Here is a 14945-nt window from a genome sequence, read left to right as displayed (position 1 = left end):
ATGCTAAAGGAACCTCTCTAAGTGGGAAACACAAGAGAAGAAAAGGACCCACAAAACCAAACCCAAAACAATTAAAAAATAGTAAGATGAAGATACATATCGATAATTACCTTAAATGTGAAAGGATTAACTTCTCCAACCAAAAGACAGGGGCTCGCTGAATGAATACAAAAACAAGACCCAGATATATGCTGTCTACAAGAGGCACACTTCAGATGTAGAGATACATACTGACTAAGAGTGAGGGGATGGGAAAAGACATTCCATGCAAATGGAAATCAAAAGAAAGCTGAAGTAGCAATACTCATATCAGGAAAAATAGATGTTAAGATAAATACTGCTACAAGTGACAAGGAAGGATACTACATAATGATCAAGGGATCAATGCAGGAAGAAGATATAACAATTGTAAATATATATGCTCCTAACATAAGAGCACCTCAATATATAAGGCAAATGCTAACAGTCATAAAAGGGGAAATCAACAGTAACACAATAATAGTGGAGGCTTTAACACCTAACTTACACGAATAGACAGATCATCCAGGCAGAAAATTAATAAGGAAACACAAGCCTTAAATGACACATTAGACCAGATAGACTTAATTGATATCTATAAGACATGCTATCTGAAAGCAGCAGAATACACCTCCTTCTCAAGGGCACATGGAACATTCTGCAGGATTGATCACATCTTATGCCACAAATCAAGGCTTGGTAAAGTTAAGAAAATTGAAATCATATCAAGCATCTTTTCTGACCAAAATGCTATGAGATTAGAAATCAATTACAGGAAAAAACTGTAAAGAAAACATAAATACATGGAGGCTAAACAATATGTTACTAAACGACCAATGGATCACTGAATAAATCAAAAAAGAAATTAAAAAATACCTAAAGGCAAATGACAATGAAAACACAATGAAGACTAAGACCCTTCTAAGAGTGAGAGCATTACCAATGAAAGAATGTGGAACATCAGAAGATAGTGACCTCACCAATGCTGAAGGAAGTTTAGTCCAGTAAAAAATGAGTAAAGGAATAATAATAATTGCTAGGGTCCCTGAACAAAGATGGCAGAGTAGAAGGACGTGCTCTCACTCCCTCTTGTGAGAACACCAGAATCACAACTAGCTGCTGGACAGTCATCAACAGGAAGAAACTGGAACTCACCAAAAAGCAACCCCACATCCAAAGAAAAAGGAGAAGCCACAATGAGGAGGTAGGAGGGCCGCAATCACAGTAAAATCAAATCCCATAACTGCTGGGTGGGTGACTCACAGACTGGAGAACACTTACACCACAGAAGTCTACCCACTGGAGTGAAGGTTCTGAGCCCCACATCAGGCTTCCCAACGTGGGGGTCTATCAATGGGAGGATGAATTCCTAGAGAATCAGACTTTGAAGGCTAGTGGAATTTGATTGCAAGACTTCAGCAGGACTGGGGGAAACAGAGACTATACTCTTGGAGGGCACACACAAAGTAGTGTGCACATCAGGACCCAGGGGAAGGAGCAGCGACCCCAGGGGAGAGTGAACCAGACCTACCTACTAGTGTTGGAAGACTCCTGCAGAGGCAGGGGGTGGCTGTGGCTCACTGTGGGGACAAGGACACTGACAGCAGAAGTTCTGGGAACTACTCTTGGCGTGAGCCCTCCCAGAGTCCACCATTAGTCCCACCAAAGAGCCCAGGTAGTTTCCAGTGTTGGGTTGCCTCAAGCCAAACAACTAACAGGGAGGAAACCCAGCCCCACTCATCAGCAGTCAAGTGGATTAAAGTTTTTCTCTTTTCTTTTTTTTTTCTTTTCTTTTTTGGTATGTGGGCTTCTCACTGTTGTGGCCTCTCCCGTTGCAGAGTACAGGCTCTGGACGCCCAGGCTCAGCAGCCACGGCTCACGGGTCTAGCCACTCCGCCACCTGTGGGATCTTCCCGGACCGTGGCATGAACTCGTGTCCCCTGCATCAGCAGGTGGACTCTCAACCACTGCACCACCAGGGAAGCCCACAGATTAATGTTTTACTGAGCTCTGCCCACCAGAGAAACACCCAGCTCTACCCACCACCAGTCCCTCCCATCAGGAAACTTGCACAGTCCTCTTAGATAGCCTCATCCACCAGAGGGCAGACAGCAGAAGCAAGAAAAACTACAATCCTGAAGCCTGCAGAACAAAAACCACACTCATAGAAAGACAGACAAGATGAAAAGGCAGAGGGCTATGTACCAGATGAAGGAACAAGATAAAACCCCAGAAAAACAACTAAATGAAGCTGAGATAGGCAACCTTCCAGAAAAAGAATTCAGAATAATGATAGTGAAGATGATCCAGGGCCTCGGAAAAAGAAAGGAGGCAAAGATTGAGAAGATGCAAGAAATGTTTAACAAAGATCTAGAAGAATTAAAGAACAAACAAACAGAGATGAACAATACAATAACTGAAATGAAATCTACACTAGAAGGAAACAATAACAGAATAACTGAGACAGAAGAATGGATAAGTGACCTGGAAGACAGAATGGTGGAATTCATTGCTGCGGAACAGAATAAAGAAAAAAGAATGAAAAGAAATGAAGATAGCTTAAGAGACCTCTGGGACAACATTAAATGCAACAACATTCGCATTATAGGGGTCCCAGAAGGAGAAGAGAGAGAGAAAGGACCGAGAAAATATTTGAAGAGATTATAGTCGAAAACTTCCCTAATATGGGAAAGGAAGTAGTCACACAAGTCCAGGAAGTGCAGTGAGTCCCATACAGGATAAACCCCAGGAGAAACACACTGAGACATATAGTAATCAAATTGGCAAAAATTAAAGACAAAGAAAAATTATTGAAAGCAGGAAGGGAAAAAACGGCAAATAACACATAAGGGAACTCCCATAAGGTTAACAGCTGATTTCTCAGCAGAACTCTACAAGCCAGAAGGGAGTGGCATGATATACTTAAAGTGATGAAAGGGAAAAACCTACAACGAAGATTACTCTACCTGGCAAGGATCTCATTCAGCTTAGATGGAGAAGACAAAAGCATTACAGGAAAGCAAAAGCTAAGAGAATTCAGCACCACCAAATTAGCACTACAACAAATGCTAAAGGAAATTCTCTAAGTGGGAAACACAAGAGACGAAAAAGGCCCACAAAAGCAAACCCAAAACAATTAAGAAAATAGTAAAAGGAACATATATATTGATAATTACCTTAAACGTGAAAGGACTAAATGCTCCAAACAAAAGACACTGGCTTGCTGAATGGATACAAAAACAAGACCTATATATATGCTGTCTACAAGAGACCCACTTCAGACCCAGGGACACATACAGACTGAAAGCGAGGGGATGGAAAAAGATATTCCATGCAAATGGAAATCAAAAGAAAGCTGGAGTAGCAATACTCTTATCAGAAAAAATAGACTTTAAAATAAAGGATGTTACAAGAAACAAGGAAGGACACTACGTAATGATCAAGGGATCAATCCAAGGAGAAGATATAACAATTATAAATATATATGCACCCAATATAGGAGCACCTCAGTACATAAGGCAACTGCTAACAGCTATAAAAGAGGAAATCGACAGTAACACAATAATAATGGGGGATTTTAACACCTCACTTACAAGAAGGATATGTTACACCAAAGGACAAATCATCCAACATGAAAATAAATAAGGAAACAGAATCTTTAAATGACATGATAGACCAGATAGATTTAATTGATATAGAATATTCCATCCAAAAAAGCAGATTACACTTTTTTCGCAAGTGCTTAAGGAACATTCTCCAGGATAGATCACATCTTGGGTCACAAATCAAGCCTCTGTAAGTTTAAGAAAATTGAAATCATATCAAGTATTTTTTCTGACCATAATGCTATGAGATTAGATATCAATTACAGGGAGAAAAACGTAAAAAACACAAAAACATGGAGGCTAAACAATATGTTACTAAATAACCAAGAGATCACTTAGGAAATCAAAGAGGAAATAAAAAAATCCTAGAGACAAATGACAGTGAAAACACGATGATCCAAAACCTATGGGATGCAGCAGAAGCAGTTATAAGAGGGAAGTTTATAGCAATAAAAGCCTACCTCAAGAAAGGAGAAAAATCTCAAATAAACAATCTACACTTATACTTAGAGGAACTAGAGAAAGAAGAACAAACAAAACCCAAAGTTAGCTGAAGGAAAGAAATCAAAGATCAGAGCAGAAATAAATGAAATAGAAACAAAGAAAACAATAGCAAAGATCAATAGAACTAAAAGCTGGTTCTTTGAGAAGATAAACAAAATTGATAAACCATTAACCAGACTCATCAAGAAAAAGAGGGAGAGGAGCCACATCAATAAAATTAGAAATGAAAAACGAGAAGTTAGAACAGACACCACAGAAATACAAAGCATCCTAAGAGACTACTACAAACAACTCTGTGCCAATAAAATGGACAATATGGAAGAAATGGACAAATTTTAGAAAGGTATAACCTTCTAAGACTGAACCAGGAAGAAACAGAAAATATGAACAGACCAATCACAAGTAATGAAATTGAGATTAAAAACCTTCCAACCCACATACCTCTATGCAGAAAATTATAAGACACTGATGAAAGAAATTAAGGATGATACAAATAGATGGAGAGATATACCATGTTCTTGCATTGGAAGAATCAATATTGTGAAAATGACTCTAATACCCAAAGCAATCTACAGATTCAATGCAATCCCTATCAAACCACCACTGGCACTTTTCACAGAACTAGAACAAAAAATTTCACAATTTGTATAGAAACACAAAAGACCCCGAATAGCCAAAGCAATCTTGAGAACGAAAAACAGAGCTGGAGGAATCAGGCTCCCTGATTTTAGACTGTACTAAAATGCTACAGTAATCAAGACAGTATGGTACAAAAACAGAAATATAGATCAATGGAACAGGATAGAAAGCCCAGAGATAAACCCACACACATATGGTCACCATATCTTTGATAAAGGAGGCAGGAATGTATAGTGGAGAAAGGACAGCCTCTTCAATAAGTGGTGCTGGGAAAACTGGACAGGTACATGTAAAAGTATGAGATTAGATCACTCCCTAACACCATACACAAAAATAAGCTCAAAATGGATTAAAGACTTAAATGTAAGACCAGAAACTGTCAAACTCTTAGAAGAAAACATCGGCAGAAGACTCTATGACATAATTCACAGCAAGATCCTTTTTGACCCACCTCCTAGAGAAATGGAAATAAAAACAAAAATAAACAAATGGCACGTAATGAAACATCAAAGCTTTTGCACAGCAAAGGAAACCATAAACAAGACAAAAGACAGCCTCAGAATGGGAGAAAATATTTGCACATGAAGCAACTGACAAAGGATTAATGTCCAAAATTTACAAGCAGCTCATGCAGCTTAATAACAAAAAAACAAGCAACCCAATCCAAAAATGGGCCAAAGACCTAAATAGACATTTCTCCAAAGAAGATATACAGACTGCCAACAAACACATGAAAGAATGCTCAACATCATTAATCATTAGAGAAATGAAAATCAAAACTACAATGAGATATCATCTCACACCAGTCAGAATGGCCATCATCAAAAAATCTAGAAACAATAAATGCTAGAGAGGGTGAGGAGAAAAGGGAACACTCTTGCACTGCTGGTGGGAATGTGAATTGGTATAGCCACTATGGAGAACATTATGGATGTTCCTTAAAACACTACAAATACAACTACCATGTGACCCAGGAATCCCACTACTGGGCATATACCCTGAGAAAACCATAATTCAAAAGAGTCATGTACCAAAATGTTCATTGCAACTCTGTTTACAATAGCCAGGAGATGGAAACAACCTAAGTGTCCATCATTAGATGAATGGATAAAGAAGATGTGGCACATATATACAATGGAATATTACTCAGCCATAAAAAGAAACAAAATTGAGCTATCGTAATGAGGTGGATGGACCTAGAGTCTGTCATACAGAGTGAAGTTAGTCTGAAAGAGAAAGACAAATACCGTATGCTAACACACAGATATGGAATTTAAGAAAAAAATGTCATGAAGAACCTAGGGGTAAGCCAGAAATAAAGACACAGACCTACCAGAGAATGGACTTGAGGATTGGGAGGGGGAAGGGTAAGCTGTGACGAAGTGAGAGAGTGGCTTGGACATATATACACTACCAAACGTAAAGTAGATAGCTAGTGGGAAGCAGCCGCATAGCACAGGGAGATCAACTCGGTGCTTTGTGACCACCTAGAGGGGTGGGATAGGGAGGATGAGAGGGAGGGAGACACAAGAGAAGAGATATGGGGGTATATGTGTATGTACAGCTGATTCACTTTGTTATAAAGCAGAAACTAACACACAATTGTAAAGCAATTATACTCCAATAACGATGTAATATATATATATATTTATTTATATATATTTAATTTGCAAAAGTATAAAGTGAATTTTGGCCAGATTTATCATTGTGGGTGCTGAGTGTGTGTGTGTGTGTGGAGACACTGTATATGTGAATCTACCGTTGGATGTGCAACTGGGCTTGCACCAGCATTCGGATGAGATGCTTGCTACATGCCACCTTGGAATTCCAAAGTAACCTCAATGCCAATATCAGATTCTTCCTTTATTCCTCTACCTTTTCTTCTTCCCCTGATTTCTTTTCATTTCTTCTATCTTTCCACTATATTTCTTGTTTTGCTACTGCCTGAGAGATCACTGAAAAGCAATAGTAGGAAGTGGAATATAGGGAGAGAATAGAGAATGAAGTCTTTATTTTGCATAGTCTGAAAAAAGATAAATTGCTTAAATCTGTTCCCCAAAGAAGGCAGAATAAAAATAGTTTTGTATAAAAAAAATTTTTTTTTCCAACCAAAAAATGTCCAGGACCAGATGGCTACACAGTGAATTCTATCAAACATTTAGGGAAGAGCTAATACCCATCTTTCTCAAACTCTTCCAAAAAATTGCAGAGGAAGGAACACTCGCAAACTCATTGTATGAGGCCATCATCACCTGGTACCAAAACCAGACAAAGATACTACAAAAGAAGAAAATTACAGACCAATATCACTGATGAATATAGATGCAAAAATCCTCAACAAAATACTAGCAAACAGAATCCAACAACACATTAAAAGGATCGTACACCATGATCAAGTGGGATTTATCCCAGGGATGCAAAGATTCTTTAATATACGCAAATCAAGCAAAGTGATACACCATATTAACAAATTGAAGAAGAAAAACCATATGATCATCTCAATAGATGCAGAAAAAGCTTTTGACAAAATTCAACACCGATTTATGATAAAAACTCTCCAGAGAGTGGGCACAGAGGGAAACTACCTCAACAGATTAAAGGCCACATATGACACACCCACAGCAAACATCATTCTCAGTGATGAAATACTGAAAGCATTTCCTCTAAGATCAGGAAAAAGACAAGGATGTCCACTCTCATCACTATTATTCAACATAGTTTTGGAAGTCCCAACCACGGCAATCAGAGAGGAAAAAGAAATAAAAGGAATACAAAATTGGAAAATAAGAAGTAAAACTGTAACTGTTTGCAGATGACATGATACTATACTTAGAGAATCCTAAAGATGCCCCCAGAAAACTACTAGAGCTATCAATGAATTTGGTAAAGTAGCAGGATACAAAATTAATGCACAGAAATCTCTTGCATTCCTATAAACTAATGATGAAAAATCTGAAAGAGAAATTAAGGAAACGCTCCCATTTGTCATTGCGACAAAAAGAATAAAATACCTAGGAATAAACCTACCTAAGGAGACAAAAGACCTGTATGCAGAAAACAATAAGACACTGATGAAAGAAATTAAAGATTATACCAAGAAATGGAGAGATATACCATGTTCTTGGATTGGAAGAATCAACAATGTGAAAATGACTATACTACCCAAAGCAGTCTACAGATTCCATGCAATCCCTATCATATTACCAATGGCAGTTTTTTCAGAACTAGAACAAAGAATCTTAAAATTTGTATTGAGACACAAAAGACCCCAAATAGCCAAAGCAGTCTTTAGGAAAAGAAATGAAGCTGGAGGGATCAGACTCTCTGACTTCAGACTATACTACAAAGCTACAGTAATCAGACAATATTGTACTGGCCCCAAAACAGAAATATAGGTCAATGGAACAGGATAGAAAACCCAGAGATAAAACCACGCACCTATGGTCAGCTAATCTATGAAAAAGGAGGCAAGGATATACAATGGAGAAAAGACAGTCTCTTCAATAAGTGGTGCTGGGAAAACTGGACAGCTACATGTAAAAGAATGAAATTAGAACACTCCCTAACACCATACACAAAAATAAATTCAAAATGGATTAAAGACCTAAATGTAAGGCCAGACACTATCAAACTCTTAGAGGAAAACTTAGGCAGAACACTCTATGACATAAATCACAGCAAAATCCTTTTTGACCCACCTCCTAGGGAAATGGAAATAAAAACAAAAATAAACAAATGGTACTTAATGAAACTTAAAAGCTTTTGCACAGCAAAGGAAATCATAAACAAGACGAAAAGACAACCCTCAGAATGGGAGAAAATATTTGGCAATGAAACAACTGACAAACGATTAACCTCCAATTTTAGTAGCAGCTCATGCAACTCAGTATCAAAAAACAAACAACCCCATCCAAAAATGGGCAGAAGACCTAAATAGATATTTCTCCGAAGAAGATATACAGATTGCCAAGAAACACATGAAAGAATGCTCAACTTCACTAATTATTAGAGAAATGCAGATCAAAACCACAATGAGGTATCACCTCACACTTGTCAGTCAGAAAGGCCATCATCAACAAATCTACAAACGATAAATGCTGGAGAGGGTGTGGAGAAAAGGGAACCCTCTTGCACTGTTGGTTGGAACGTAAATTGATACAGCCACTATGGAGAACAGTATGGAGGTTCCTTAAAAATCTAAAAATAGAACTACCATATGACCGAGAAATCCCACTCCTGGGTATATACCATGAGAAAACCATCATTCAAATAGAGTCATGTACAACAATGTTCATTGAAGCCCTATTTACAGTAGCCAGGACATGGAAGCAACCTAAGTGCCCATCAACAGATGAATGGTTAAAGAAGTTGTGGCACATATATATAATGGAATACTACTCAGCCATACAAAGAAATGAAATTGAGTTATTTGTAGTTAGGTGGATGGACTTAGAGTCTGTCATACAGAGTGAAGTGAGTTAGAAAGAGAAAAACAAATACTGTATGCTAACACATATATATGGAATCTAAAAAAAAAAGAAAAAATTGTTATGAAGAACCTAGGGGCAGGACAGGAATAAAGACGCAGATGTAGAAAATGGCCTTGAGGACACAGTGAGGGGTAAGCGTAAGATGGGGTGAAGTGAGAGAGTGGCATGGACTTATATATACTCTGAAATGTAAAATAGATAGCTAGTGGGAAGCAACTGCATAGCACAGGGAGATCAGCTCGGTGCTTTTTGACCACCTAGAGGGGTGGGATAGGGAGAGTGACAGGGAGGGGGACACAAGAGGGCAGAGATATAAGCATATATATAGCTGATTCACTTTGTTATAAAGCAGAGACTAACACACCATTGTAAAGCAATTATACTCCATGAAAGATGTTAAAAATTTTTTTAAAAAACTCTGTATCTCAGTTGTAACAACCACATTTTGCTACACATATGGCTCTATTTGTGGCTAGTGGCTCCCAAAATAGCACAGATATAAGACGCCTCCTTCAACACAAAGTTCTAACAGAAAGTTCTAACCATCCTAGTCTAAGGAGTTAGCTGATTGTCTATTTTATGTGACATTTTATATTATTCAGCTCATTTTTCATACTGAGAATGCCATTATATACTATTTATTTAACAATCCAGACAGAAAAACCTTTCCCCCCATCCATTCAGGAAAGCTGAAAGCTTACTGTAATCAGTAAAACACGTATTGGACAATTAAGATATTGTAAATTTTCATGTGGAAGATCAGAATCTAGAAGAACTGGCAGTCCAGATTTTTATATATGGAGACCTAGTAAGACTTGCTTCTCTGTTTCCAAGACCCTTGCAAATATAGGCATTTCCACAGTCCCCTCTTCCTTTTTTTTTTTTTTACACGTTTGACGTCATTAAAGACAAAAAAAGTCAGTCTAATTTGGCCCAGGTCTTTTTGATTGTGTGAATTCCCTTGCTGAAGGGGCTCGCTTGCTGCCTGATGTCAAGATTAAAGAGTTTATGTCTGGAGGAGCATCTCTCACTTGTTTTTCCCTCCTGGAGCCTCACATGCCTGTATCCTGTCCCAGAAGGCAGGACAGGGCTTGAAATCGCAGAGTAGATGAGGCAAGTGTAAGATCACAGGTAGGTCGATGAGTCCCTCATGACCTCATGTGCTATGTTTTAATTAGTGGAGCTTTTCTTATCTCCATGCCTGTATTTTAATTGCCCATGGGACAGCCTTGCTTCCAAGAAGTTTTGCAGAGTCTCCCTGAGGCCCAAGAATGATTTATTGCTGCTTATCCAAAGGTTCCAGATGGTTTTCTGTTACTGCAGATTTAACTGAAATCACAGTTATAGGTAAGAGACCTACAGTGTGAGGCCAATCTAACTGTCAGGCCTTTTACCAATTTCTAAATGTGTGAATCCATTCCCCTCCAGAGAGCCCTTTAAATGAGTAAATAATTTCTTGTATTTGTATAGTAATCATAGCTGGCATTGATGGAATTGCTTACATTGCACAAGGCAATGGGCTAAGATTTTTCCTCCCAACTGGATGAGGAGGGTTCTACTAATCTCTGTGCTCAGAGATTTAAGTAACCTATGGAATGTCACACAGTCAGGAAGGTGTAGGGTTGAGATTTGACCCCAGGCAGTCTGACTCGAGTATACATGTGTGGGTGCACTGTTCTATTAAATGCTTGATGTACTTTTCTATTCCATCTTCCTCACAGTCTTATAAGGTATTAAAGGGCCCAAAATAAAGCCAAAGAAATAAAGATCCCAACACCAGAGAAGTTAAATTTACAGCTCCTGAACAAATTGACCTTCTTGTCCTCAGACAAGACCATGCCCATTACATGCCATGACAGCTCTTCCTGGGTAATGGGCATAAATGTGAAAGGAGAGGGGAGAAGCATGGTCTCTGAAGGGAAGTCTGTATGTCAGACTCCTGTCAATAGACTACTCTCTTGGTCAAGGGTAGCAGAGACTCTGGTAACTCAGAAATGGGATTTTCTAAAGTTTTTCTAAACCTACGTTTGGGGCAAATGTGGATGCGGAATTTTATGGAAATACACCCAATAGGTTTAGTCTTCTGAAGCCAGGAGGTGGAGAGGGGCTGGGATCTAAGGCAGTTCAAGGTATTTCAGGAATCTGCCCTTGGACTCCTCCTCTGCCAGGACCAGCTTCTCTAGAGCATCCACTCTGCTCTAGGACGCCCACACCTGCCCCACACTACCAATCGCCTTATTCTTCCTCTATTTTCAGTCCCCAAAACAAGAGAGGAACTCTGATGGCTCAGCAAATATCTCTCATTTCTGTTTGCACAGAACCCGCAGTGCCCAGGAGGACTTGCTATAGGCAGATGATTGGCTGTCTTTGTGTCAAGAGCTCACCCCGGCTCAATCTGCTGGGCTGGAGGGGTGGGACAGTGTAGGAGAGGTGGGGCAAAATACCCGGCCAATGTTGGTCTTCTAGACCAACTTCTGCAGAGCTAGTTCCCTCAGAAGGGACTGGGGTTCAGAGGCCCTGACATTAGTGTATCTTATACAGAGAGAAAATATTGCACTTGTGTCTAGTGGGTGTCTATGTTTTGGGAGGTGATTTGTCAATATTCTCCAGGTTACATAATTACACAGCTAACCAGTCCAAAGTGCTCATTCCCTCCCACTCTCATTAGATTTAGGTAAAATTCCTATGCTAAAGTTTTTCACCTGGAAACTTCTGAGACTCTTAAGTCTCCCCAAAACATAGTAACACTGTTTCTGCAGATCCCATTTGGGATTTTGGTTGAGGCTTTCAGTCCTCAAATTCTTATTCTTTATTATCTTCTCTATCACATGTATTCTGTATTATCTGTATTATCTGTATTATCTTCTCTATCACATGTATCACATGTATTCTGAGAGTTACTAATGTTTTCTGCTGGCATTTACCCTACCTAGTGGTTCTCAGCTCTGGCTACAGGTTGGAATCAACTGGGAACTTTAAAAAAAACACTGCAGCCTGTGGCATACCTCTGAAAATTATGATTTAATTGTTTTGTGAAGGCCTGAGAACGTTTGAAAAACACCCCAGGTGATGTTGATGTGCACCCAGGGTCCATAACCAGTGTGGTCCTTGACCAGCAGCATCAGCAGCATCTGGGAATTTATTAGGAATTCAAATTTTGGGCCTTATCCCAGACCTGCTGATTTGGAAACATTCGGGGTGGAGCTCAGCAATCTGTGTTTTAAAAAGACCTCCATGTGATTCTGCTGCAGGCTCAAGTTTTAGAACCACTGGTCTACATGCAGTGTTTAATTTATTGTAACTCTTTTTAGAACCATATCTCCAGCCTTTGAACTAAGCCTTTAGGATGGGGCCTCTTGAATCACGTTTGTCACACAGCTTAACTGACTTTCTAAGAGCTGCATCGGGCTGTTGTATGGCTTGACAGAAGGTTAATCGTTTTGATAATTTTGGCAATCTTCAGCTCATTTATTTAGGATTATTAATTACCAAAATAAAACAGCTAAGTCTAGTCCTCTCAGTGGGCTCCCTTTATTATTTCTTTTTTAACATGATTGTTTTCCTGATTGTTTCAGACAATCATTTTCTCCCCACACATGTTCCATGACATGATAAATCGGCCACGTATTAAGCAGCTGCTTGATCTAACTTCAGCTGCCCTGATAAGATTTTCCGGTTTTAGGGGGCGTAACAACACAATATTGTTTACCAAGATTTTTGACACTAAATATTTTTACAAACACATAGAGCGTAAGGTGCTTGCCATCAAAACAAACGCATGTTGCACAGGGTATCGCACAGGATCTAAAATTCAGGGTGCAGTGCAGTCATTGTCATTGTATTGTAATGGTGTTTATGAGACTGTCTGCCACTAAATACTGAGCTTCTGGGGGTGGGGGGTGCATATCTTATTCTTTTCCACTTGGCAGAGTGGCTGATGAGTAGTAAACACTGAGCACATTTGGTGAATGAACAAAAGAACGAATGAATGACGGCATCATTCAGGACTAGCTGGTCACGTCCACAGCTCGACGTGACAGAGCACAAGTACAGTTATTCTGATAGGGAGGGGGAAGGGTAAGCTGGGACGATGTGAGAGAGTAGCATTGACTTATATACACTACCAAATGTAAAATAGATAGCTAGTGGGAATCAGCCACATAGCACAGGGAGATCAGCTTGGTGTTTTGTGACCACCTAGAGGGGTGGGATGGGGAGGGTGGGAGGGAGACGCAAGAGGGAGGGGATATGGGGATATATTTATACGTACAGCTGATTCAATTTGTTATACAAACAGAAACCAACACAACATTGTAAAGCAATTACATTCCAATAAAGATGTTAAGGGAAAAAAAATTATTAGAATTAAGAAGGAATCCAAATACATTGGTGGAAGGCAAGGTCTTTCCATCCCTGGGGACTGAGATACCTGGGGGAGGGTGGGATGGGGGGAGCTGTGGGAGTGGTCGCCCATTAGGAGCATATTCCCCCAAAGGTATCTTGACCATAGGTTATTTAAAGTTCTCTGTTTAAGGCTATGATGAGAAAGCACTGGAGCAGGTGAATTATCAAGAAAGTTCTCTAAAGGGAGCACCATATCAGCCCCCCAGGTCAGACCCTGGCTTCACATGTGACTGGGGTGAGGTGTGGAAAGAGAAGGTGGCTGTGGAGCTGGGAAGAAGGCTGAAAAGGAAGCTCTCCAAAGCATGAGGGTCACCTCTGCAGGTCGGCCATTTTCCCCATCGCAGGTGAAGCTAAAGCAGCCGGACCTGATGCTGGGGGAGGGGGATTGGAGCAGCTGATTCTGGGATGGACGAGATGGCCCTTCTGGTAGCTCTCAGTCCTCACAGAATGCAGGAGAGTCCCTGAAGCAGTGGACATTAATAGGGAACGTTAGGCATATGAAGGTATTAGACTCAGAAGAGAACTTTCTTCCTCTGTGACCCGGGTATAGAGGCAGGGTGATGTGGTGGATGGCAAAGGACCTTGAGCTGAGGGAAACACAAAAAGAACCATTTTTGCACATTTTTAGCTTGGGACACAAGAACATTATCCCTTGATATGTGCTCTGAGTTCTCCTGATCGCTCTAGTCAACTTTCCCTTCAACTTCCGCTTCCTTCATACTTCCTCTCCCTCCACCAGCCTCCACACCATTTACTTCTGCTCCCTGTCCTCTCATCGTCCAATTCAACTCTCTCCAGTCCAGGAGCTGTCCTCTATTTCCGGTCCACTGGCACCAGGATGTGGTAGTTATTGACAATCTATCACTATATAGTTTTCACGTGGGCTCCCAGCACACACAAAACATTTTCTTAACAGTCCCCAAAAGAGTTTCTGGTTATTATGAACATATGCAGGACAACTGGCCATTAGAAACTTCCTTTCAGTTCCTACTGTGGGCAACTATAGCTCCTGCCTCAGCGCCTTGGCTATTCCTCTCTCTGGAATCTTTGTCTCCTTTTTCACAGAGCTAATGCCCACTCATCCTTCAGATTTCAGTTCAACTGTAGTAATTGCAGCACAAGAGAAAATGATAATATGATATTTCAGTATTTATTTCAAGTTTTAAAACTGTTATTTTATTTTTCAAAAAGTGTCAGCATAGCATAGTGGTTAAAAGCACAGACTCTAGAGCCAGGCAGCCTACTTTTAAATCTCAACTCTGCCATTTACTACTGTGTGACTTTG

The sequence above is a fragment of the Tursiops truncatus genome, chromosome 4 (assembly GCF_011762595.2).
Source record: "Tursiops truncatus isolate mTurTru1 chromosome 4, mTurTru1.mat.Y, whole genome shotgun sequence".
In the NCBI taxonomy this organism is placed as follows: Eukaryota; Metazoa; Chordata; class Mammalia; order Artiodactyla; family Delphinidae; genus Tursiops; species Tursiops truncatus.
This window is presented reverse-complemented; position numbering follows the sequence as displayed.